General features: G+C 50.0%; 3 long non-coding RNA genes across 3 annotated transcripts; all 3 read left to right on the forward strand.

Annotated features, from left to right (window-relative positions):
• Window positions 1–6,346: 6,346 nt before the first annotated feature.
• Window positions 6,347–19,076, forward strand: LOC141726594 (uncharacterized). Its single transcript, XR_012577718.1, has 3 exons — window positions 6,347–6,841; window positions 15,167–15,246; window positions 18,595–19,076. It is a non-coding gene; the product is annotated as an uncharacterized LOC141726594 (long non-coding RNA).
• A 1,152-nt stretch (window positions 19,077–20,228) lies between these two features.
• LOC141726595 (uncharacterized) lies at window positions 20,229–22,976 on the forward strand. The gene is made up of 6 exons (XR_012577719.1): window positions 20,229–20,312; window positions 20,739–21,230; window positions 21,313–21,390; window positions 21,479–21,580; window positions 22,033–22,140; window positions 22,794–22,976. It is a non-coding gene; the product is annotated as an uncharacterized LOC141726595 (long non-coding RNA).
• A 1,962-nt stretch (window positions 22,977–24,938) lies between these two features.
• LOC141726596 (uncharacterized) lies at window positions 24,939–26,047 on the forward strand. Its single transcript, XR_012577720.1, has 2 exons — window positions 24,939–25,097; window positions 25,628–26,047. It is a non-coding gene; the product is annotated as an uncharacterized LOC141726596 (long non-coding RNA).
• The last annotated feature ends 428 nt before the right edge of the window (window positions 26,048–26,475 follow it).

Here is a 26,475-nt window from a genome sequence, read left to right on the forward strand (position 1 = left end):
TATGACAATAAAAAACAGGTGGGTCCTGCACCCTTTAAAGTGGGGCAAGAATTTTTTAAGTGTCTTTTCTTGTGGCGGGAAAAATGCAGAGGTCTTGTGTTCCTAAAAATAGATCCTGACATCCGCTGCTTGTTTTTCCCTGCAGATTTTTCTGCATTCAAAGCTGCCTGCATTTCTTGAACTGCTGCCACCAAAATTCTGGCATCTGCTTTCTGCTTTTTCTCATTTCTCTTTACAAACACCCTTTGTGCTTCTCTCAGTAACTCTTGCAGTCCCCTGTCCTGCCAATCTTCTAATTTTTCCAGCTTTTTCCAAATGTCACTTCAAGATCCGGTGACAAACTGAATTTTTAACAGAACCTGCCCTACTGCAGTATTAATATCTGTACCTAAATATAATTGCAAGTCTCTTTTTAATCTTTTAACCATTCTGTCGGTGACTCATATTTTTTTCTGATGCTCACTCAAAACATTTCCTATATTATGTCCTTTAGGCACTGCCCTCTGAATTTCTTGATTTTCTTCCCTTTGGGATTCCCATTCATCCCAAAACCGCATTAACATCCTCAGTGGGCTATCCTGAGGAACGCTCCCCCCCTGAGAACCCCCCTCACGGTTCCCAGATACCTCAAACCACTGCGAATTTTTCACACAATCCGCAGCCCCTGGGTCAAGGAACATACTCTTTCCCTGACCCATTTCTGGCGGCAACAAACTAAGAAATCCCCGGTACCAGGAGAGTCTTAGTTTCCCACACTCACCTCGTGGCTCAACTCCTCACTAATTACTCTGTCACACTGCTTTTTCAATCTACTTGTTCCACTCATATGTCTCCCTCTGCAATCTACTTGTTCCACTCCTTTCTCCCTCTTTCTCAATCTATTAGCCCCGTCCTCTCACCATCTAATCACATACTAAATTGCCTGCTACCAACCCCTCCAAGGAAATTGAACCTATTCATTCACTCCCTTTCTCAGTCTCCCTACTGAGTAAATCCCTCCTGCCGAAGGACCTTCCCACAGGTGCCTGGACCAGGGATCCCCTCCTTCCCCCTGGGTCAAACCCTCCCGGGGTCCCCACTCATTCACTTTTCTTTCGCTTCCCTCCTTTTCCGGCCGGTCTCCTCACGGAGAACGCGAAAACGCGGTAGTGGGAGGTCCCAATCACTTCGGGGGTCCGGGACTGTCCAGCCCCCGTCTCAAACACTCCACACACACTCACACACACATACAGCTGCCCCCCGACCCAAAACCCCGTGATACTCACAGCCTCCTTTTCTCACGAGGGTCTTAGTGCACAAAGCAGTTTTCTATGGGTACTCTCTCTCCTACAAGCCAGCACTCTGATGGGAGCCTCTCCTGCGCGCTTCCAATAACTAATTTGCTTATGCGTTATTGTAAAAGGAACTCTCTTTTCCCAAGGGAGAGTGGTCTAGCCTTGGGACCACTTAAAAGTCTGGTGGGGAGTTCCTTCCCAGAAGCTATCCACCTCCCCGGAGTTAAAAGAGTTCCCGGGTATCGGCACCAAAATTGTTATGTTTGCCCAATTATCTCATCATTAAAAAGAACCAAACAATAATAAAAGTAGTAACAATTTTAATGAAATAATTAAGAAAATATATATATAAATCAGGAATAATTTGGTTCAAATAATAGCGCATAAGCAAAAACAACCGCGGGGTACGGAGGGCAGGGTTCAATGACCCTTGCCACTTCACGTACAAGCTTGCCAAGTGAAAATCACCCCTTATATGCCATGTGTCAATGCCATCTCCTCCTATTTTCGGTTCGTCACTTTTCTGTCTCCGCCTTCATTACCACCTTTACCATGCATGCGCCACCACTCGGTTTGGTGGTCGCACAAGTCTTTGGGGGTCGTCACTGATGAAGGCCCTGTAGTCTTCTTCATTGTCTTTTAATTCACCTTTGGGTTACACATGCACACCAAGCCAGTACAATGTAAGCCAAGACTAACGTATCACTGCATCTGCATATCAAAGCAATAAGTCCCTTATAATTAGCATTTTCTTGGACCCAAGCAGGTTCTTGGTCATTTTTAGCAACTGTATCTTCAGCTTCTTTCCTGTGGTCCTTGAGAACATCTGCTGGGAAGGGGGGGTGGGTAGAGCCCCTCCTTTCCCTCTCTTCTTTCGCATTACAACTTTTAACTATTAACTGTTTTATCATTCTCAAATATTAATTACTGTATCAATATTGATTACTGTTTCAATTTTTATCAGCACAAATCATACCTATTTATCAAAAATCCCCCATTTCTCTTTTTGAATATTGTGATTTGTGCTGTATTTAAAAAGCTGTACCTTGATATCTTTTATATTTTTCAGAAATTTTTTTTCTCGTTATCTCTTTTCAGCTTCAATCTTTTCTAGCATTTCTATTACTGCTTCTATTCTTTCACACTGTCTTTCAAGTTTAGTTAGCATTTTTTGGTTTATTTCAATCTTTTTAGGTCCTTGTTCTTTAACAGGTGTCAATTTAGCTTTTAATACCATTATAGATCTGGGTTTTCATTTTTCTGCTGATTCTGAATTTAGAGACATTGTTGTAATCTGCATCCCCTTGAATCACTGAGTGAATTAGCCTAATAAAACACAAAATCATACAAGGCAGAAACAAAAGTCCCAGAATTGAGCATAACAACATGAACTCTAACTTTTTCCCCCAAACTTTTCCAAAGAGGTTACTCCACCAATCTGCTTTCAAGATTGAATTACACTTCTGTACCGGCACATGAGCCACCCTCTTAATTTCCTCTGCAAGTTCTGTGATAACTTCCCCATAATCATCAATTTCTATACAGCGTTCAAATTCATTAAATCTCCCACAAACTCCTTCTTCTTTTGCCAACAGATAGTCTAGGGTGATCCTGTTTTGGTACACAAACGCCCACATTTGTGTATATTGCCTGGCCAACATTTTAAAGGCACCGGAGGTATGATTTGACACCACTTCCACTACTGCTTGGAGTCTCATTAATCTATTCAACAGATAAACTGGGGTCCTATATCCCCATGACCCATCCTGAGCCCATGTTGCTGGGTCATAAGATGCAATAATTTGTTTTGCAGGCCATTCATCCTCCCCCCATTTTTGGTTCCCTCCTGATGTTGGAGTATTTAAATTAAAATCTCTTTTATTCCACTACAGGGTTTCATACAGTGGAGTTCCTAGCACATTGCTCCTCGACCTCAGTAGAATAAAGAAGGAGGGTTGTATTCTCCCCAAAGTACAGGTTCCTCCCCATTTTTGAGGTAACTCACTGAATGCTCGTTGCCCACAAATCCAATATATCCCATCTGAGGCTTTCCATTTCTTATCAGTTTTCTCCAGTTTTTTCCAATAAGACCTCAGGCTGTTGATGGATTGGTAGGCATTAGCTCCAGGACTTTTGTACCAGCATAAATTAATCTGTTCATCCCATTCACAATTTATTTCTTTTATTGGTCCCCAATATCCAGCAGGGTTTTCTGGTCACCAAATTTTTAAACAATTATCCATATTAATCACCAATGTGGATTTACAAGGAGTATGCCCTACTATTTTATTAAATTTCTTTCATTTTTGAGTTATACAAATAATTCCAATGCCTTGATGGCTTAAAATCCATCCTTCGGGTCTCTTCAATGTTCCAGAAATTTGCATGTGGTTCCACTTAAAAAATTGCTCTGGAGCTAAGCTCTCACCTTTCCATGGACATCTTTCAGCCATTTTTACTCTGGGGGTACAGCTGAGGCCATGAGGTCACAGCAGGCTCAGGGGTCACAGCAGGCTGAGGTCACAGCAGGCTCTGAGGTCACAGATGTCCCAGATCTGGTGGTTGCACAGCAGCACAAGGAGCGAGCACTCAGTCCTTGAGCACAACTGTTGCGGCAGCAGCAGCGGTGGCAGCAGTGGTGCTGACATTGGGACAGCGGTGTCAGGACAGCGGTGGCAGCAAGAGCTGTGGGACTGGCAGAGGGCAAGGCACCATGGCCCTTGCTCTGCGCCTCTTCCTCCTGCTCCTCCTGGCCGTGGCCCTGCCTGCCAGGGCTGCCCATGCTGCTCCGCTGCAAGTGCGGCGAGCAGGTGAGCCGGCAGCCTGGCTCCCCTTTCCCTGGACAGCGCTCCCTGCTCCCCGGGAAGCGCTGGGGATGGTTTTCCCCAGGCCTTTAGGGAGGGTTTCCTCTGGGGGAGGGAGAGAGACCCCAGGGCCCTGGGCTGCCCCTGTTTCCTCTTCATTTCTGTTGCAGAGGGGAGGGAAAGAGGGTGGAGAGCGTCCAGGAGCGTTCCCAGAGCTCCCTAGGCCCCTGTGCAGCTTTGGCCATGTCCATTCACACCTGGCTTCCATGGCCTTACCCAACCCCCTTGCAGAGCGCGTTTCCCAGAGGCAGAAGGGGATCCCAGCACGTCCTGGAAAATGTTCTCATCAATGCTCTATTCTAGATGAGGTTGCTCAGAAGGCTTCTCTATTAGATTGGCTGATTAAAGCTTTGAAGTGCTTGGAGCCTCCTGCAGGTATGTTCTCACTGTCCCACCAAGGATTAATCATTGACAACCTGGCAGGACCAGGTGGCAGAAACTTCTGTGTCTGTTGAGTTACAGGTGCCTCTGCAGGGAGGACTTTTGCTGCTCCTTTTCTGGTTCCTGCACGCAAGCCCAGCGCCCATCGCAGGGGTGAGTAGTGTGTCCCTGCTGACCCCACAGGCTGAGCCCTGCTTTTGTGGCATCCATTTATGGGAAAAGGAACCGCTTTCTGTTAAGGTCCTCCAAGAGGTAAGAACAAACCTAGATGTGAGAAGAAATCGCTTAAGTCAAATGACATCTTGAAACAAATAGTGGAAGAACTGCACAAAGAGAATGGTGAGAGCATTTCCCTCAGCCTTGTCCTGGGGCCCAGCAGCCGGGGCCTTTGGCTGCACATCTGGACATGCCGAGCCCAGCACAGAAGGAAGGGATCCATGGCAGCCTCGCTGCCCCGCTGCTGCTTCCATGCCCTGCAGGGCTGTTTCCCAGCCTGGCCTGGCTGCAGCTTCTCCCCAGCCTCTGCAGGAAGGCATTGGGCATCAGCTGACAGGCAGACCAAACTGCACCACTGTAGCAGGCTCCGGGCATGCTAGGGCCCCATGGAGGGCCGAGGCTTAAAGACAGGAATTGCCAGTCATGATGAAGTAGCAAAAGAAGCCCCTTCCTTCCGCCTTTTGGACCCCGGCATATCTCTCTGTAGCCCCATAGGTCACTTACCCTTATCCCCTACTATTGTACAAGTATGGATCCCCTTATACCCCATATAAAGGGTTGTTTTAGCCCATACTGGAGAAGAGTCATCTCTAGAACCCTTCACAGACCCCTCAATAAAACCCTCACTGCGGAACGCCAGGACATTTCTTCTCCACTCTCGCAGTGTCTGCTTCTCGGCTAGCCTGCAAGGTGCCTTAGCAAGCAAAGAGCTAAAACCATAGGAGAGCTGATAATCACTAAAGAGCTGATATCCATTGGGCTTGCTGAGCACGGCCTGGGTACTCCGACACTCTGTCCCCATGAAGGACTGAGGTATCCAGCCCGTGCTGCCTGCTCGGGGGCAAATTAGCCCAGCAGGGAACCCGGGATACACCACAGGCCATGCACACCCTGAAATGCCCTGCAATTTCCGTGTCTCCACAGGGCACATCTGGTGTAGGGGCTGTTTGGAGAAGGGACCCGTCTGGGACAGTCCCAAAATCCAGGGTGTTTTCTGATCCTTATCCATGCCTTTCACAACTATTGCCACCTGAAGCTGTCATCTTCCCCATTCCCAATGATGAATGCTTCCATCTGATCCAGCGGTCTCTTTTCCATTCTTCAGAAATGAAAGGAGCGCCTGTGCTGAAAGCTGAGTTCCCTGGAGGAAGCAGTGATTCTGTGCCAGCCTCTGCTGCAGGAAGGGAGGCGATGCCAGGCACAGCCACAGAAGGTAATTGCTGTGCCTCTGGGCCTGAGCCCTGCTGAGGCTTGAGCTGCCCTCTCTGCTGCTTGGCACTGCGAGCAGGGCCCAGACAAGACGGGCACAGCCCAGAGGAATTGTCCCGAGCAGGCTCAGGGCACTCGGCTACTGAGCTGTCCTGCTGGGCTCCCTCCATGGGAGACACGTCCCGAAACCTGGGAGCGGCTGCCAGGGGTGCCCATGGTGGGGAAAGGGCAAAGGGTGTTGTATTGCACTAGGTATTGAGTCGGTTGCACTGGGTGTTGGGAAAAAATGTTATTGGGCACGTGGATGGTATATTCCCCCCCACATGGTTCCTCCCTCACCCCCCTGGTCTCTGTATCCCTTATGGTCTCTCCCACGGATGGTCCCTCCCCCCACCCCTCTCGGATGTCGCTCCCATTGACCATGGCCCTCTTTCCCCGCCCGCACATCCTGGCTCATGAAAGCCCATCGAAGGTGAGGCACGTCCTCTTTGCTGCCGTGGTGGTCGCCTGCGCTAGGTGATCTGTCCCACACGAATAAACTGGACACTTTGACGCATGTGGCAGGGAGCGCTTTTCGTCTTTTATCTCTTTCATGTGGTTCTGTGTGGGCTTGGGTCCTGAGTGAGCCGGGTTTGGACTCATACAAGCCCAGAGACCGGGGATACTGCAGGTGGCACCCACGTGTTCCTCTCCCACGATGGCCACGAAGAAGCTGGTAATTTCATGCGTGGCTTAAAGTAGCTGTTGGACTTCCACCTTCCCCTGTCTTCTTCGTCGCGTTTTTGCAGGCAAAGAAGGCGTGGGGGCAGAGTCGGGACCCCGCTGCACCCACAGCGGGCCGATTCCAGGACGGGGACTTCGTTTCAGCTGCTCCAGCCAGTCGCGTCCCCGCGCGGGGTGAGTATTACCCGTGCGGCTTAGTGGGACCCCAGGGGGGCCCTCACAGGGTGGGGGTGTGTGAAAACGCCAATCACTTGTTTTTAAAAGTTTAATAGTAATAAAATAGTTATAGAAATAGTAACACAATTAGAGTAATAACAATTTGGACAAATTGAATTAAGACAATATGAGACAATAAAAGCAAAGAGTTGCGGACGTCCGGGTACCTTTTTCTGGGCCTCAGGAGCCCGAAAAAGGACACCCGTTAACAAAGGATTAACCCTTGAGAACAATAGCCTGTTGCATATTCATACACTTCATACATGATGCATAAATTCCATTCAAATACAGGATTCTGTCTGGTCAGTGTCAACTTCTTCCTTCTAATCCTAACAGCGCCTCCAAGGCGGGAAGAGGTTCATTTCTTCTGATAAGAAGGCAATAAATTCATTTTCTCTGAAAGATCTACGTGTCCTGTGGCTGCTATCTCGCTGCAAGCCCTTTCTTTTAAACAAGGCATCCTACATAGCATCGTTTTTATTTTAACAATTTTTACAACCTAAAACTATATTTTACACAGTACTTAAGGAAATTAGTACAGCATTATTTTCTAGCACAACACATATAATATTCATTTTAATATTAGCGAAAAGCCAATCATAAAATGCATGCATTTTTCACAACCCCTACTCTTATTCTTTGTAAATCATTTGGCTTGAGCAATATTTTTTTCTACTTGCATCTTCTGGACTATCTGGCAAAGTGAAACAGGGGATTACACAAATAAGAAGTATAAAAACAGTTGTAACACAAATTGAAAGATCTTATTTTCTTCTAATACCTTACCCCACCAGCTAGATTTTAACATTGTTTTCTAATTTTTGGACTGGTACCTGGGTTATTATATGCATATGTATTTTTCTTTTTGATTTCTTTTGCTTTTGCTAGAATGACTTTTCTGTGGTCATCAACTTTCAACGATCTGTTATATTGAACTTTCCAGTAACATCCCCTTCTTTGGCCAATAAATAGTCTAAAGCCAACCTATTCTAATACCCTACAGTTTTCCTTTGGCTTAGCTGGCTTAATATTAACTCTTAATGCCTGGGCAGCCTTATTTGCTATCATTTCTGTAACTGCTTGGCGTCTTGTAATACTATTCAGCAGATAATTTGGAGTCAATACAGAGTTAGATTGTTTTGCTGGTTTTACCTTTTCGTTTATTATTTGGTTTTTTTCCCAAATCTTGAACCGTATCTTCAAGATTAAAACAAATCCATCTCTCTCCTTTTGGACATTCAGTTCTAAATCTATTGCCACTTTTTCTTAAGTTTCTTGTAATCTAATAATTTACTCCATTTTGCCTACAAGTTCTTAATTTGGATGGGTCATAACAGTGGCTGTTGACATAGGTGTATGTAATAAAAGAGGAACTTTGGTTTCTTTCCATGTGATGCTTTTGTAGCATTTGTGACACAATCGTGCTGGTATCCCGAAAGGGAAAAGACAACAAATGAGTGCCAGAAACAGGAATAACAGAGGTCCAGTATGGCTTATACTCCCATCTCCCATGCCTGTGAGGCTGCAACCCACAGGAGGTTTATTTGATCTTCTTGGTGGTGAAATACAGAGGCCAATCTGGTCTTGCCCTCTATTTTTTTGTAACTTTCTCTTAACTAATTTCTAGGCAAATTGTTTTTGACACTCTTTAACTGTGGTCTCTTACTGTTCCTCAGGTATCTCTCATTCAACAGGCGCTAATAATTCCCATCCACAAAACCAAGTTATTACTTTAACACTTTTTGCAATAAGAGCATAAATTTTGAGAATTACAATACTAATTACTCTCACAATTTAAGCATTTACTTAGAGCCCAGCTAGCATGTCCAGTATTGGAATGAATCAAATAAAGTTTACTAACGAAAATGGCAATTCCCCTTCTCCCCTATACAATTCTCAGGCTAAGGTCAGAATACAAAAACAGTCTTGATCCTTCTATCTGAAGTATTCCTACCCCAAAGAGATGTTTTATTCAGGCAGTGCTCAAAACCAGTGATATAAGAATTATCTTATTTCTTAATTCAGTGTTATTCTTTGTACTTTTCTTGTATCATTTGGGTTTTCTCAAACTATTACCACTCAGTCCCCACTGGAAAGTCAGTATCACCCGGTATCACCCGGTTTAAATGTGATAGTCCATTTTTCAGGTTTCTTGACAAGTCTTGATTCTGCTGGCATGAAATTCACCTTCTTTCTGTGATTCTGATCGTTGCTTCACTAGTACCTGGAAAGGACTTCTTAATAGCATAGTAATAAAAGAAAGATAATACTGCATTAACTCTTACTATTCGCTTTCCTTCTAAACTTTCTGGGTTTAGCTAAAAGCTTTTTCTACAGCCGCCTCTTCTTCTTCAGGAAAAAAACCTTCTCGTTAACAGCAAACAAAACACACAAAAGAAAAAAAAAACAAAAAAAAACTTCTTACTTAAGAAAAACAAACCGCTTTGTGAGGTTTGGAGAGTCATCAATCTTTGCTTTGATTTTTGTCTTTCAGTGCTAGCCCCTCTCGCCCTCTCTTCACAGCCCTGCTGTCAATGCTGTTCTTGGCCCTTGCCCCGGTGCTGCCCCTTGGCTGCAGGGCCGGAGCCGGGGAGAGCAGCCCCGGGCATGGGGACCCTGGGGATCTGCCTTGGGTCTCTTTTGCCCTCTCTCTGTCTCTCCCCTTCTCTCTCTCGGCCCCCTTGCCGGGCCCACGCTGCCATCCTGGGCTCGGGACCCCGACAGTCTGGGAGCCCCCCCGGCAGTTCCGCCCCGGAGCCAGCCCGCTCCTGGCCGCAAACCTGTGTCCTCTGCTGCCAGCACCGCCCGGGGCACCTCCATGGATCGGTCCCTGCCGCAGCCCCCGAGACCCCGCCGCTCGTAGGGAGCGCTCAGACACCTCCCAGCCTTGACAGCCCCAAACTCGGCGTCCCCAGGTGCTCCTGACATTCTTTTTCTTTCTCTCGTCAACTTACCCTCTTTTCCTTTCAAGCAGGGCCTGTTCTGCTAAGGCTTTTCCGGACCCCAGTGTGGCATTGAATAACCTCCTAACAACCATGTGCTAAGATAGTTCTCTCTTTTCATGCAAAAACCTTCATTCACACTTCTACTCTCTTCTAGCACCAAGATGTCATCACTTCACATTCTAACATCTCAGACTTTCTCAACTACCTCTCTACTTCAACTTCTCTCTTTCTTCTCTCTCAGTTGTAACCTTTATGGGGTCGATATTTAATCTTCCCCTATTTCTTTCTTCTGCCCAAACTTCTATGTTGATTTTTTTTTTTCCTTCATCCTCTTGGCCTAATTTCAAAACTCTACCTGTCATTTTCCTATTTTCTGATATAACTCTTATTCTGGATTGCACTTGTAAGACTCTTCCCAATAAATTGGTACCTGCCCCTGGGACCAATAACACATCTCCCATCTAAATTTTAGTTTCTTCCTTCAATTACCACATCTTTAATGACTAGAAATGTAAAACTTTCTCTTTTTGCCCCTGTTACTTTCACTGTATGTTTGCTTACACTAAAACCTTTTGGAACAATTAACAGGCAGGTTCTCTTTGCCCCTGTGTCTATTACAAATTCCAATTCTCCCACTTTTAAAGTTATCATAGGCTCCAGATGGTATTTGTCCCCAAAAAAATTAGAACCTATGACTTCATTATTTTTATGTGCCCATTTCTTTAAAGATTTTCAGACCTTCTGCTTACTTAGGACCATTTTCCTTTTTCTCTCAAGTTTGTTTATCTATTTAGTTGGAGTTTCTTCTTTCCCCTTTAAAAGCTGCCCTTCAAAAACCTTTTGTTTTGGCATTTCGCCTTTGATATGCCATCTCATTTATTCTCTTGGTTATGTAATTCTGATAACAATTCATGTGTTTACTCCCCTCCTCATTATTTTAACCCCACTCAGGAGGTACAGTTGGCATTTTGTCTTCTCTGGGGGTCTCCGCAGATTATCTTTTTCTTAAGCTTTTATTTCAGTTGCTCTCATTAATTGCTTTTCTTCCTGAGAAAAATATTATTTTCATTGCCAACCGCATCTCTTCTCAAGTATAAACGTTTGGACCTATAAGTTGGTCTAATTGTTCAGCTATGCCTATGGGATTCTCCAAATATCCCTTTTATTTATTTCTTAACATTTCAGACCTCAGACGAAGTCAAAGGAGCATTTACAAACTCTGATCTGTCCCCCCCTATGAGAACCTCTCTTAATGGAAATAGACCAATCTCTTTATCTCATTCTTTTTGGATTTTTATCTTCTATAGCCTTTCTCCCGTATTTCTAGGAAGAATCAGGAGAGGGCTTTCTTCTAACTGAACTTTTAGTGTTTCGATAAAGTGATTATTTTAGAAAGTTCCCCTGAGCAGCCGGAGCTGTGGTTACCAAGGGAACGGGGCCCAGGGCATGACGGGGACACTCGGCGTGACTCTGAGTCTCGGTCCTCCAAAGGCGGGGTCGGCAGCCGGCATGGCCCGAGGGGGTCGGCACAGCTCAGGGTCTGGGGCTTCCAAAGGCGGGGTCGGCAGCCGGCATGGCCCGAGGGGGTCGGCACAGCTCAGGGTCTGGGGGCTCCAAAGGCGGGGTCGGCAGCCGGGATGGCCCGAGGGGATCGGCACAGCTCAGGGTCTGGGGCCTCCAAAGGCGGGGTCTGAGGCCGGGATGGCCTGAGGGGATCGGCACAGCTCAGGGTCTGGGGCCTCCAAAGGCGGGGTCGGCAGCCGGCATGGCCCGAGGGGATCGGCACAGCTCAGGGTCTGGGGCCTCCAAAGGCGGGGTCTGCAGCCGGGATCTCCCCAGGGGCTGTTCCGGTGCCGGCCGAGCTGGAGCGGGAATCGCCCCCACATGGCTGATGGTGGCTGATCTGGCAGAGACAAAGCCGGGACTGACCCCGGCTGCAGCGGCGGGAGCCGACAGAGTCAGGGCAGCCGGGGATGGGACAGACGGGACTCCCCTCGGTGCGGTCAGCGCGGTGACCACGGTGCACAGGGCAGGACAGACCCCCACCCCCTGCACGAACTGCGGAGCGGCCGCGGGCCAGGCGGCCGGACTGGGACAGACGGGCTGGGACACACGGACTGGGACAGACAAACCTCGAAAATAAGTTTCTCATGTACTAATCTTTTTCTTCTTTAATTAAGTTATCTCCCGTTTTAAATTTCTCTTAAGGTATGTGCTACTCTAAAGGCATACCTTGAATCAATATCTAACTCCTTTCTTTTGTGTTAAATTTTCTAATGCTTTTTTAAGTATATAATTCACAAGTTTGCATGTTTTGTTTTGTTTTTTTTTTTTCTCATCAACTTCTGCATACCCTATATTTTGCAAGGAGTTGTATTTCTGTTTGTTAACATAACCCCCAAAGTGCTATCTTGGGGTATTTCTGTTGGTAATTTTTTTCTGCTTTTCTTTTTGTGGTATCTACCTTACTGGATTTCTGTCTCATTTTTCAATTTTCTATCTATTCGTCTCCTGCTTCCCTTTTTCACTTTTTACTAACAACTTAAATACCACTTTTCTTTCAACAACTTACACCCAAAAAAACCCCCCATTTTTCTCACACTGCTTTTCAATACAATCCACCTCCCTCCAAGGAGATATGGTAAGGCTTAAAATGCACAATCGACATTACCTATACTTTCATTCGTCTACGTTCACTCACTTTTATTTCTCATTCACTTTCACGCATTCCTTCACACTCTCAAGACACAAAGTGGATCCTTATTGCTAGGAAATCACAGGTCCTTGTGGCCCCCTCTTTTGCTCTGGGGTTTACCTCCAGGTCTCAGTGTCACCAGGCCCCCGAGAAGGGCCTTACTCTGCTGCGTCTGGTGTCCGTTCACCTGTGAGGCTGTCTGCGTGTCTTCCACACTCTTCAGCTACGGCCCCTCACACGCCCAGGGAACGCTAGCTTGGTTCGCAGGTCACTCACTCCTCTTCGGCCCAGAAGCCCCCACCTACCCGGGAGCTACAGCCTGGTGTGCCGGTCACTCACTCCTCTTTCCACTGCCTCCCCCTTCCCACCTGCCTGGGAAGTTGAGGCTGACTCTGTGTCTCACTCTCACACACCACAAAACAACAATAAGGTACCTTTTACTTTCACATCACCTATTACAAGTTTAGGTGTTACTGGCCAGTCCCGGTGCTATTGGATATCCCTCAACCCCGCTGTGTTATTCAACCCCAGATGCTCTTGAGTATTTTTCCCCTCAATCCAGCTGTGTTGTTCAACCCCAGATGCTCTTGGGCATTTTCTGTCCCTCAACCCAGCGGTGTGGTACAACTACCGATGCTCTTGGGCATTTAATTTGTTTTGCTGTGTTGTCCAACCCTGGATGTTCTTGGGCATTTTTTTCATCCCTCAATCAGTCTGTGTTGTTCAACCCTGGATCTTGTTGGGGAAAAATTTCATCCCCCATTCTAGCTGTGTTGTCCCACCCTGAGTATTCTTGGGCATATCCTCACTCCGACAGAATTCTGCTCAACCCTGCACTTGGATGCTCTTAGAATATAAATCCCTCAACCCAGCAGGTTTTAGGGGCCCCTCCTGTCCCGTTTCCTAGTGGATTGGGCTAGGAAACCTTGCTCCCTACCTCCGAGGGGTCCAACCCCTCCCTGAGACCCAGTCCCAGTTACCCCCGGGGATTCTTTCACTCTCTTATCACTCGCTTTGTCTCTTTACTGGCCGCTTTTCTCGCGAAAAGACGAAAACGCAGCATGGGAGACCCCGCACTCACTGTGCAGGTCTGGGACAAGCAGCCCGTCTCTCATTCACACACATTCATCCCCCGTACCTGCCACCCCAGAAGTACTTACCAATCCTTTTTCCTTCCCGGGTTCTTCGTGCGCACTACTACTCTTAGGGGGCCAATTGCCGCGGTTGTAGGGAGCCTTTTTCCCTTGTCTTTGTTTTATTGCCTCCTTTTGTCCACAGATCGTAACCTGCGTCTGTCGGTCACTTCAGGGGAAACAGAGCGAGGCTGCCAAAGAGGGCAGGGCGCGCCTTCCCCACTCTGACTCTCCTAAAGCACCGTCAGCGAGGTGTTAGTAACCATCCTCTGCTACCAAAATTGTGAAAAACACCAATCACTTGTTTTTAACAGTTTAATAGTAATAAAATAGTTATAAAAATAGTAACACAATTAGAGTAATAACAATTTGGACAAATTGAATTAGGACAATATGAGACAATAAAAACAAAGAGTTATGGACGTCCGGGTACCTTTTTCTGGGCCTCAGGAGCCCGAAAAAGGACACCTGTTAACAAAGGATTAACCCTTAAGAACAATAGCCTGTTGCATATTCATACACTTCATACATGATGCATAAATTCCATTCAAATACAGGATTCTGTCTGGTCAGTGTCAACTTCTTCCTTCTAATCCTAACAGCGCCTCCAAGGCGGGAAGAAGTTAATTTCTTCTGATAAGAAGGCAATAAATTCATTTTCTCTGAAAGATCTACGTGTCCTGTGGCTGCTGTCTCGCTGCAAGCCCTTTCTGTTAAACAAAGCATCCTACATAGCATCGTTTCTATTTTAACAATTTTTACAACCTAAAACTATATTTTACACAGTACTTAAGAAAATTAATACAGCATTATTTTCTAGCACAACACATATAATATTCATTTTAATATTAGCGAAAAGCCAATCATAAAATACATGCATTTTTCACAGGTGCACTCCCGGTGCAGGAAAAATTGGGCCCTGAAGGGATTGCGCTTCTCCGTGCGGCAGCCTGGGCGGGGCGGCTCGGGCCCTCCGCCGGTCCCTGTGCGCTGTTTGGGGGGTTGTTTTTTGCCGGTAGCGGATGCGCCGGGGCAGCGGCAGACCCCGCTGAGTGGCGTGGACCCGCTCCAGCCCCCACGCGGCGGCCACGTGGTGGTGGGGGTGCAGCAGCTGCTGTTCGCCATTTTGAAACCCGCGCATGGTCAAGGCCGACAGACCTAGAAACAGTGGCAGCTGTATCTCCAGGGAGGAGGCAACAGATTTCACCAGAACAACTTCAACATGTCATTTGCTTCATATGCAAAATAACAGGACACTTTGCACAGGACTGCCCCCAAAACCAGCAACTAAAGACACCCTCCACACCAAAAAACCCCGATGCCAGCGCCCACCCGCCCGGCGCCACGACATAAATGCAGCGGGCTTCCCTGAAGGGGAAACCTCCCTCAAAAAAGAAAAGGGGGAGGAAGGGAAGCAGGGTGTGGGAACACAAAATAACCACTTACAGGATAAAATCTGGTGGTCTCACAAGCGTTTCAAGCTTGTGACCGCCAAAGCTTTTGCTTTCAGGTCTACCCAGTGGACAGTCATTGGAGTGGACCTGCCACAGGACTTGCAGAACTTGACAAAAGATCGCACAAGATTGGACGGTGAGTACTTTGTTATTGGGGACACTGCACACACACCCACGGAGATTGAGGTGGCTCCCATGACCATCAAAGGGGACACACCCAACCTCATTCTCCTGGCGCGCTGTCCACAGCCACCCTTCTCTTTGGCCAAGGGGCAAATCATCGCCCAGGCCATTCCTGTTCCAGCAGAAATTTCAGTAGATGACAAGGCACCAGGTGTATACCGGGCAGAAGTGGTTGGCGAGGACAAACCCATTATGGGATGCAACCTAATGCGTGGAACAGAACACCTCCCTGTGGAAGGGTTGCTTGGCACAGGGGCAGATGTGACGACAATCATACCTGAAAGGTTGTGGCCGTCACATTGGGATTTGCAACCCGTGGCTGGTCAAATCCAAGGTGTAGGAGGAGTCACATTGGCAAAGATATCAAAGAGCATTGTGCAAATTGAGGGACCAGATGGAAAATTGGCCAGTGTCCGTCCATTTGTTACTAATTACAAAGCTCCCTTGTGGGGTAGAGACACCATATCCCAGTAGAGGGTCAAATTGGTCATCCCTAAAACACCCCAGGATTTTTAATAGCAGCCACTGTAGAGCACCCCAGCCACAAGTTAACATGGCTGAAAGATGACCCAGTCTGGGTAAGACAGTGGCCACTCAGTAATGAAAAGACAGCGGCGCTCAAGGAGCTTGTAGCAGAACAATTGGCTAAAGGACACATTGAAGAGACATCTAGGAATTCCTCGGTCTTTGTTATAAAAAAGCCAGGGAAGGATAAGTGGTGGCTCCTTCATGATTTAAGAGAAATAAACAAAAGAACTGTGGACATGGGGTCTCTCCAACCAGGGATGCCCTCCCCAACAATGTTCCCCCAAAATTGGCAATTGTCTGTCCTAGACATCAAGGACTGTTTCTTCCATATCCCCCTACACCCGGAGGACGCACCACGGTTTGCCTTCTCAGTTCCCACCACCAACCGAAAAGCCCCAATGAAGCGCTACCACTGGAGAGTATTACCTCAGGGGATGAAATGCAGTCCATCCTTCTGCCAGGGGTACGTGGCTTCATTGCTGTCCCCAGTGTGCGCCCAGATGAAGGAGGCAATCGTACACTACATGGATGATGTGCTTGTGTGTGCCCCCGATGACATAATGCTCCAAGACACGCTTGACCTAGTGGTTAAAGATTTAACCTCTGCTGGATTCCAACTGCAGGAAGACAAGGTTCAGAGAATGCCACCTTGGAATTACCTGGGCTTGCAAATCACGGTGCAGACCATTGTTCAGCAAAAATTGGGAATTAAGACTGATCCCAAAACCCTGGCAGATCTCCATTCCTTCTGTGGGTCTTTGAACTGGGTCAGGCATTGGCTAGGTCTCACTAACAGGGACCTAGCTCCCCTTCTTAATTTACTGAAGGGAGAGAGAGCTAGCCTCTCCCAGGGAGCTAGCTGACCCCAGAGGCAAAAACTGCCTTCCAAAAAATGCAGGAGGCTTTGGCTGAGAGGCAGGCTCGTCGCTATAAGCCCCAGCTGTCTTTTGAGTTCATTGTTTTGGGCAAGTTACCACACATACACGGGCTGATATTCCAATGGTTTGAAGGACGTAAAGATCCACTTCTAATCATAGAGTGAGTTTTCGTCTCCTATCAGCGATCCAGAACCATCACACAGCCACAGGAGCTAATAGCTCAGCTAGTCTGGAAGGCCAGGCTAAGACTGCGTGAGCGGGCCGGTTGTGCCTTTGAGTGTATTCACCTTCCAGTCCATCTTTCTAAGGAGGGAAAGAGCTCTCCCGAGAGGTTAACCATAAAGAGGTTCGAGGACCTGTTCCAGAGCAATGCCAGTCTCCAGGTCTCCCTGGACACCTACACTGGACAGGTATCAGTCCAAGCCCCGTCACACAAACTGTTCAATGAGGAATTCTACCTCATTGCTCCTGAGAAAAGGAGTCGTAGGCCAATCAAGGCGCTTACAGTGTACACTGATGCGTCCAGAACATCCCACAAGTCGGTGATGACTTGGAGAAATCCCCAGACCCAGCTTTGGGAAGCTGATGTTGAGTTGGTGGAAGGGTCGCCCCAGATTGCTAAGCTAGCTGCACTCATAAGAGCCTCTGAGAAGTTTTCGGAGCCAATTAATTTGGTTACCGATTCAGCCTATGTGGCAGGGGTGGTGTCCAGGGCGGAGCCGGCAGTCCTCAAAGAGATCGAGGATGGGCATCTCCACAGGTTGCTCTCAAGACTAATTCATTTGGTTTCGCAGCGGGAGCACCCTTTCTATGTGATGCACGTGAGGTCGCACACCGATCTGCCAGGCGAGATCGCCGAAGGTAATCGCAAGGCAGATTCCCTTGCCGCTCCAGCAGAAATGGTACGCCTTCCAGACATCTTTCAACAGGCAAAGCTCAGTCACCAGCAATACCATCAAAATGTTCCACGTCTACTCCGTCAGTTCCAGTTAGCACGCAGTCAGGCTCGAGCCATTGTGGCCACCTGTCCCAATTGCCAGCTTCAGGCAGTGCCATCCCTGGGTGTTGGGGTTAACCCCCCAGGCCTTGGGAGCTGTGAAATGTGGCAGACAGACATCACACACATTCCCAGTTTCGGTCGTATGAAATATGTACACATCAGTATAGACACATACTCAGGTGCAGTTTATGCCTGTGCCCATACAGGGAAAAGGGCTGCGCATGCCAAACAACACTTGCTGCAAGCCTTTTCAGTATTGGGGTTCCCTAGGGAAATTAAAGCTGACAATGGCCCAGCGTGTGCCTCCAAGGAGTTCCTAGAGTTTGTCCAGCAGTGGGGAGTGGAGCATAAAGCAGGCATTCCCCACTCCCCCACAGGTCAAGCTGTGATCGAGTGTGCCCACCACACACTCAAAGAGGTCCTGGCTAGGCAGAGCAACTCTGCAGCGTGGATGACTCCACAACAAAAGCTCTGCAAAGCCCTATTTACCATTAATTTTCTGAATTGTTCATTTGAAAACATGAATCCTCCAGTAATGTCATTTCAATAATAACCGGTTTAAGTTGTCACAGCGTCCACCAGTTCTCATTAAGGACCCAGAAACTTGAGAAACCAAGGGTCCTTATGAGCTCATCGCCTGGGGGCGTGGTTACGCGTGTGTATCCACCCCCTCAGGCCCTCGATGGATACTGCAGGAGTGGGTAAAACCTTTCGTCCCCAAAAATCCAGCTCCAGCAGACAGGGATAAGAAACAAGCAGCTGACGCTTCCCAGAGAAGACGCCGCCGGAAAAAGAAGGAAGAGTCTTCCTAAGAGAGTTAGCTGCATTCCGGCAGACCCATGAACTTGTATGTGTTTGGTTTTGTTTTTACAAAAATGTTTGATTTCCTTTGTAGCACAGAAAATCTACCTCCTACCTAACCTCATGATGAGCCCTGTCCGAGCTGTCATCCTGTTCATGCTGAGCAGCCTCAGAGCTGCGTGGATCATTCCTCAGCCAGCACCTAACGTCCATGCAGCTCTCCAAGAAGTTAATCCGAGGACTGGTTCAGCGGATTGTTCAAGGACTGGGGACTCTTGGGGTGGTGGACCTCTATAATGAGGACAATTTTGTGGTTTTTTTGTTCTTTTCCTAATCATGTTAGCATTCGGAATTCTACATTGCATGCTCTTTAAGGCTATCAACGGTTTGGTCTCCAGTACCGCAGAAGTCAACCGCTCAGTTTGTGGAACTAAAGCAAATTGACAGGCCCATAAACCATGAGTGGTGGACAAATTCATAATCAGCAGTAGAAATAGTCTGACATATTTCCTTTAGTTTTGGTTAACAGAAAAGGTGGAGGTGTTGTATTGCACTAGGTATTTAGTTGGTTGCACTGGGTGTTGGGAAAAAATGTTATTGGGCACGTGGATGGTATATTCCCCCCCACATGGTTCCTCCCTCACCCCCCTGGTCTCTGTATCCCTTATGGTCTGTCCCACGGATGGTCCCTCCCCCCACCCCTCTCGGATGTCGCTCCCATTGACCGTGGCCCTCTTTCCCCGCCCGCACATCCTGGCTCATGAAAGCCCCTCGAAGGTGAGGCACGCCCTCTTTGCTGCCGTGGTGCCGTGCTGCGCTAGGTGATCTGTCCCACACGAATAACTGGACACTTTGACGGATGTGGCAGGGAGCGCTTTTCGTCTTTTATCTCGTTCATGTGGTTCTGTGTGGGCTTGGGTCCTGAGTGAGCTGGGTTTGGACTCATACAAGCCCAGAGACCATGGATACTGCAGAGGGGGAGAGCAAAGCTCCAGTGGGTCATGACAGGGCCTGGCCACGTGCCCTTGAGAACTGGGCAGTGTCCCATCAGAAGGAGGGCAGGAGGGACACAGGGAGGCAGGGATAGCTGTGGCACTGCCTGCTGTAGTTTCCCTCTGGGCTTTAGTGAGGATTTCCTCTGTGTGTGAGTGGGAGCCCCCAGGGCCCTGGGCTTCTCTCGTTGCCCCTTCCAGAGATGTTGCACAGGACCTGCTAAGTGGGTACAGAGTTACCAGGAGCCTGCCCAGAGCTCCCTAGGCCCCAGTGCAGCTTTGGCCATGTCCATTGACATCTGGCTCCCATGCCCTTATCCGACCTCCTTGCAGTGTCCATTTCTCAGAGGCAAATGGGGATCTCAGCAGGCCCTGAAAAATGTTGTCCTCTGCTCTGTTCTAGATGAGGTTGCTGGAAAGGCATCGCCATTAGATTGGTTGGATAAAGTTTTGAAGCCCTTGGAGCCTCCTGCAGGTATGTTCTCACTGTCCCACCAAGGATTAATCATTGACAACCTGGCAGGACCAGGTGACAGAAACTTCTGTGGATGTCGAGTTACAGGTGCTTCTGCAGGGAGGACTTTTGCTGCTCCTTTTCTGGTTCCTGCACGCAAGCCCAGCGCCCATCGCAGGGGTGAGTAGTGTGTCCCTGCTGACCCCACAGGCTGAGCCCTGCTTTTGTGGCATCCAGTCATGGGAAATGGAACTACTTTCTCTTAAGGTCCTCCGAGAAGGAAGAACAAACCTAGAGGCGAGATGAAATTGCTTGAGTCAAACAACGTCTTGAAACGAATAGTGGAGGAACTGCACAAAGGGAATGGTGAGAGCATTTCCCTCAGCCTTGTCCTGGGGCTCAGCAGCCGGGGACTTTGGCTACACATCGAGACATGCTGAACCCGGCACAGCAGGAAGGGATCCATGGCAGCCTCGCTGCCCCGCTGCTGCTTCCATGCCCTGCAGGGCTGTTTCCCAGCCTGGCCTGGCTGCAGCTTCTCCCCAGCCTCTGCAGGAAGGCATTGGGCATCAGCTGACAGGCCGAACAAACATCAACAGACCCTGAAATTCCCCCCATTATCCTGGTCTCCAGATTAGGAAAAGGAGGTGGTTTACAGCAGGGAGAGATCTGACCCAGCCCCAATAACCTGGCCATTTTCCTGGTCTTTAACAAATATTGCCTCCTATATATGCCAGCACCCAAATAGCAAACAGTTCCCTCTGATGAAGTTGTCTCCATTCCCTTCTCAAGAGATGGACATAGAGGTTCTGTGGAAAGCACCATTTCCTGAAGGAAGCAGTCGCTCTTTGTTGCCAGCCCCTGCCACAGGAAAGGAGGAGATGCCAGACACAGGCACAGGCACAGAAGGTAATTGCTGTGCCAGGCTCAGCCCTTGGCAGGGCTGTGTGGCAGCAGCTCTTCCCCAGGGCCTGCCCTGCACAGGCCCGGCAGCAGCCAAAGCTGGAGGTGCCTCTGGAGCTCGTTCACAGCCCCGGGGAAAGGGGACTCGTGCACCAACGTCCCGCCCGCTGCAGCTGTTCCAGAGCTGGCCCTGAGTGCCCAGAGGCCCAAGGCACAGGAGCAGCCCCGAGCGGGAGCCCTGCCGCGAGCCCAGGGCCAGAGCCAGCCTTGGCACAAAAGGAAACAGTTCTCATCTTGGTTTGCTTCCAGACTGGGATACTGGGAAGGCTTCTCCATTAACCTGGAGGTTTGAAATTGTGAAGCCCACTGAGGGTTCTGCAGGTGCGTTCTCACTGTCCCACCAAGGCGTAATCATTGACAACCTGGCAAGAACCCAGTGACAGAAGCTTCTGTGGCTGTTCAGTTACAGATGTGACTGCAGGGACAACTTCACCAACTCCTGGGCTGGATAATGAGCACCAAACCAGCTCCCATCACCGGGGTGAGTAGTGTGTCCCTGCTGGCCCCACAGACTGAGCTCTGCATTTTTTGGCATCCATTCATGGGAAATGGAACTACTTTCTGTCAAGATCCTCCAACAGTAAAGCCAAAACACACAACAGCCAGGAAATTCCAGAAGCCATTTGAAGTCATGTGGCAACTGCTGAAGGAAGAGCTTCAGGGAGGACAAGGTGGGTGCATTCCCTCAGCCTTGTCCTGGGGCTCAGCAGCCGGGGGCTTTGGCTGCACATCTGGACACGCCGTGCCCGGCACAGCAGGAAGGGATCCATGGCAGCCTCGCTGCCCCACTGCTGCTTCCACTCCTAGCAGAGCTGTTTTCCCAGCCTGGCCTGGCTGCAGCTTCTTCCCAGCCTCTGCAGGAAGGCATTGGGCATCAGCTGACAGGGAGCCCGAACAGCACCACAGGCCATGCACACCCTGACATCCCCTGCAATTTCCCTGTCTCTGAGCAGATCAGGAGGCGCACAGTTGTTTGCACAAGGGAGTGCTCTGGACCAATCCCAAGAGCCTGGGCCTTTTCCTGATTCTTATCCATGTCTTTGAGAAGCATTGCCTCCTGAGCTGCACCCTTGCGGATGGGAAACAGCCCCATCTGACCCAGTGTTCCTTTTCCTTTCTCTAGAAGTGGATGCAGAGGCTGTGCTGAAGGCGACATTTCCCACAGGAAGCAGAGATTCTGTGCCAGCCTCTGCTGCAGGAAGGGAGGCGATGCCAGGCACAGCCACAGGAGGTAATTGCTGTGCCTCTGGGCCTGAGCCCTGCTGAGGCTTGAGCTGCCCTCTCTGCTGCTTTGCACTGCGGGCACAGCCGGGACAAGACGGGCACAGCTCAGAGGAATTTTCCCGAGCAGGCTCAGGGCACTCAGCTACTGAGCTGTCCTGCTGGGCTCCCTCCATGGGAGACACGTCCCGAAACCTGGGAGCAGCTGCACGGGGTGCCCATGGTGGGGAAAGGGCAGAGGGGGAGATCAAGGCTCCAGTGGGTCCTGACAGGACCTGGCCACGTGCCCTTGAGGACTGGGCAGTGTCCCAGCAGAAGGAGAGCAGGAGGCACAGAGGGAGGCAGGGATAGCTGTGGCACTGCCTGCTGCAGTTTCCCTCTGGGCTTTAGGGAGGATTTCCTCCCTGTGTGTGAGGGAGAGAGCCCCAGGGCCTTGGGCTACTCCAGCCAGCCCACCAGGGACATTGCCCAGAACCTGCAAAGATTGTGGAGAGTTACCAGGAGCCAGCCCAGAGCTCCCCAGGCCCCTGTGCAGCTTTGGCCATGTCTATTCACACCTGACTTCCATGGCCTTAACCGAGCCCCTTGCAGTGCCCAATTCCCAGAGACAGATGGGGATCTCAGCACAGCATGGAAATGGTTCTGATCTGTGCTCTGTTCTAGACTGGAATCGTAACATGGATTATTTGGAAGCCCTGCTGGAAAATGGCTTGAAATTCCTGGAAGATGCTGGAGGCAAGTTCTCAGTGTGCCTTTCCTGAGACAATAATCAGCGTCTATGTGACAAGAGCTCACTCGCCTTCCATTCCCCTTAACATAATCTCACAGTTGAAGGAATCTGGAATTCTTGCCCTGGTCTTTCTGGAGCCCTGAGTGATCCCACAGGATAGCTGTCAGTGGGAGGAAGGAGCATTTAGCTGTCCATCCTCCTCCTGTGTACAATGGCCGTGTGTCCTTCTGTGTGCTCTGTGCAGTCACAGAGAAGAGCACAGCGGGCAGGGACCAGGCCCAGGGCTGTGCCCCAGGGCTGAGACTTGCCTGCAGCCTGAGGATCTCCTACAGTGCCATGGGAGCTGTTCTGTCCTGCCTTTCTTTGCAGCTGAACCTGCTGCTGACAGAGATCTGGCTTCACAAACCACATCCAGGACTGAGCCTCAGGGAGATGGTGAGGGTAGGTCAAGGCCTTTCCCCTGGGAGAGCTGCCAGCACAGAGCCCAAAGCTCGGCCAGGGGGGCATCGCTGCAGGTGCCAGGACATTGCCATGCATGTGTGTGCCCTCACCCTGCACGATCCCCTCACTCTTCCTGGGGCTCAGTGGTGCCCGTGCAGCTGAGCAGAGATGGCAGAAGCTTCTGTGGCTGATGTGTTACAGATGTGTCTGCAGGGAGGACTTCTCCTTCAGCTCGGCTGGATTCTTGGCACCAACTCAGCTCCCATCGCAGGGGTGAGTAGTGTGCCCCTGTTGACGCCACAGCCTGAGCCCTGCTTTTGTGGCATCCATTCATGGCAACTGGAACTACTTTCTGCTAAGGTCCTCCAAAAGGAAAGACCCATGATAGTTCAGCCAAAACGTCTCTTGACTCAAATGAATTCCTGAGACAAACACTGAATGGGGCACAGGCAGGACAAGGTGGGTGCATTCCCTCAGCCTTGTCCTGGCACTCAGCAGCCGGGGCCTTTGGCTGCACATCTGGACACACCGTGCCCGGCACAGCAGGAAGGGATCCATGGCAGCCTCGCTGCCCCGCTGCTGCTTCCACGCCCTGCAGGGCTTTTTGCCAGCCTGGCCTGGCTGCAGCTTCTCCCCAGCCTCTGCAGGAAGGCATTGGGCATCAGCTGACAGACAGCCCAAACCACACCACGGGCCTCAGATCCCCTGCAACATCCCTGTCTCTGAGCAGATCAGGAGGCACAGCAATTTGGAGGAGGGAGTGTTCTGGCCCAGCCCCAACAGCATCGGCATTTTCCCAATCTTCACACTGACATTTAAAAGTGTTACCTCCTGCCGATGTCACCTCCCCAATGGGGAATGTGTCCATCTGATCCAGCTGTGCCTCTTTCTTTTTCAAGTGATGGACCAAAAACCTGTGCAAAAGGAGCCACAACGCGGAGCAAGCAGTGGGTCAGTGTCAGGCTCTACTGCAGGAACAAATGTGATGCCAAGCACAGGTGAAAGCACAGAAGGTAATTGCTGTGCCAGGCTCAGCAGGGCTTGGCGGGGCTGTATGGCAGCAGCTCTTCCCGCAGGGTCTGCCCTTGCACGGCGCGGCAGCAGCCAAAGCTGGAGGTGCCTTTGGAGCTCGTTCACAGCCCCGGGGAAAGGGGACTCGTGCACCAACGTCCCTCCCACTGCAGCTGCTCTGGAGCTGGCCCTGAGTGCCCAGAGGCCCAAGGCACAGGAGCAGCCCCGAGCGGGAGCCCTGCCGCGAGCCCAGGGCCAGAGCCGGCCTTGGCTCCTGACTGGGCAGGGGCTGCACTGGGTCCTGACAGGGCCTGACTCAGTGCCCTGGGGCTCGGGGAGCTGTCATGGGGCAGGGAGGGCCATGGCTGGCAGTGGCTGCTCAGGGATGGCTTTTACCCGTGTCCCTCCAAGCAGCCACTGCCCAAGCAGCTCCACAGCCCCCGGGCTCTCCTCCCGGCCTGCTGGGCGTTGTTGGGTGGCACAGCCTGTGCCAAGGGGCGGCAAGGTGCCTGCAGGCCCCAGCTCTGGGGGAAACGGAGAACGTCCTGCCCGCATCCACCGTGCTGCCAGCTCAGCAGTGCAGCACCTCACGGTCTCACGCTCCCCATTGCTCCCACAGGTGCAGCTGGAACCACTGCGCATGTTCCTGATTCCCAGAAGGGCCCTGGAGGGGGTTTCTGTCACGGAACAGGCTGCTGGCTGGGGTTACTGGCAGGCCTACTTCTTTTGGAGCTTGTCTTCATGTTGTGCTGCTTTGGAATCTGGTATTCCTGGAAGAGAAACGGGTGAGTGTTTTGTTACTCTCCCCCTCAAACAGCTTCTTTTGAACGTCAACTGCAGACAGGAAACATTCCCAGTGAGGCTGCAGTGTAGGTGTGGCCAGTCCATGATTGTCCAAAGAACTCTGCTGAGGGTTCTGTTGCTGCCCAGAGCTTTCATTGGCCTCCTAATTGCTGGGCCTTGTCCTGGGGGGCCCGCTGGGGCTTCAGCCAGTGCTGGCTCCCACTGAGGCTGCCTGGCCCAGAGCAGCCCCAGGGGCACTGGGCAGAGGCAAAGCACAGTGGGGAGGAGAAAGAGCAGGGACGAGATTGCCCTTGAAAGACAGAGGCGCTCTGGGGCCCGCTCCTGCCCAGGGACCCTGCCCAGAGCTGTGCCCTGCTGGCCGGGGCCTTGAGGGGCAGCTGTGCAGCTGGGCCGAGCTGTGCCAGCAGCTCCAGCCATGCTGGGGAGCCTTGCCAGCTCTGGGCCCTGCTGTGCAGGAGGCTCCCTGTGTGCCACTGGCAGCTGGGGCCTCAGCCACCTCCTCTCTCCACAGTTCCACCTCTGGACAGGAGTTTAAAGGCGGCAGCACCTCACACCCGGAGGGCCTGGGCAGCCCTGTCAAGAGTTCTGAGAAGAGGATCCCGGAACAGCCATCTAAGACGAAACCTGCTATTCTCCCATTGTAGATCCCAGTGCCACCTCCTCTCCCCATGTGAATCCCTGAGCTGCCCTCATCCCCTTTTTCATCTTCCTCTGTCCCGTCCCAGCCCATTCCCGAGTTCTTCCATAGACCCCAGCAGCATCCCAGCACCCTCCAGTCCCTCCTGCAACCAACATGTCCCTTCCTCTGCCCCGGAGCCCCCTGGCCCTGTCCTCTAAACTACCCTGTAGGTTACACCCCTGTGAAAAACACCAATCACTTGTTTTTAAAATTTTAAAGTTTAATAAAATGGTTATATAGGTAGTAATACAATTAGAGTAATGATAATTTGCACAATTTGAATTAGGACAATATGAGACAATAGAAACAAAGAGTTACGGACGTCCGGGTACCTTTTTCTTTGTGCTACCCTCTTGTCCAGGCAGCACAAGCTCAAAAGAGGACACCTGTTATCAGAGGATTAACCCTTAAAAACAATACCCTGTTGCATATTCATACACTTCATACATGATGCATAAATTCCATTCAAATACAGGATTCTGTCCACTCATCATCAACTTCTACCTCTGAATCCTAACAGTGCCTTCGAGGCAGGAAGAAGTTCGTTTCTTCTGATAAGAGGGCAATGAATTCTTTTTCTCTGACAGATATATGTGTCCGGTGGCTGCTATCCTGCTGTGAGTCCTTTCTTTAAAAAAAAGTATCTTACATACTGTAGCTTCTTTTTTAACATTTTTTAT

Source organism: Zonotrichia albicollis, chromosome 36, assembly GCF_047830755.1.
Source record: "Zonotrichia albicollis isolate bZonAlb1 chromosome 36, bZonAlb1.hap1, whole genome shotgun sequence".
Taxonomy (NCBI): domain Eukaryota; kingdom Metazoa; phylum Chordata; class Aves; order Passeriformes; family Passerellidae; genus Zonotrichia; species Zonotrichia albicollis.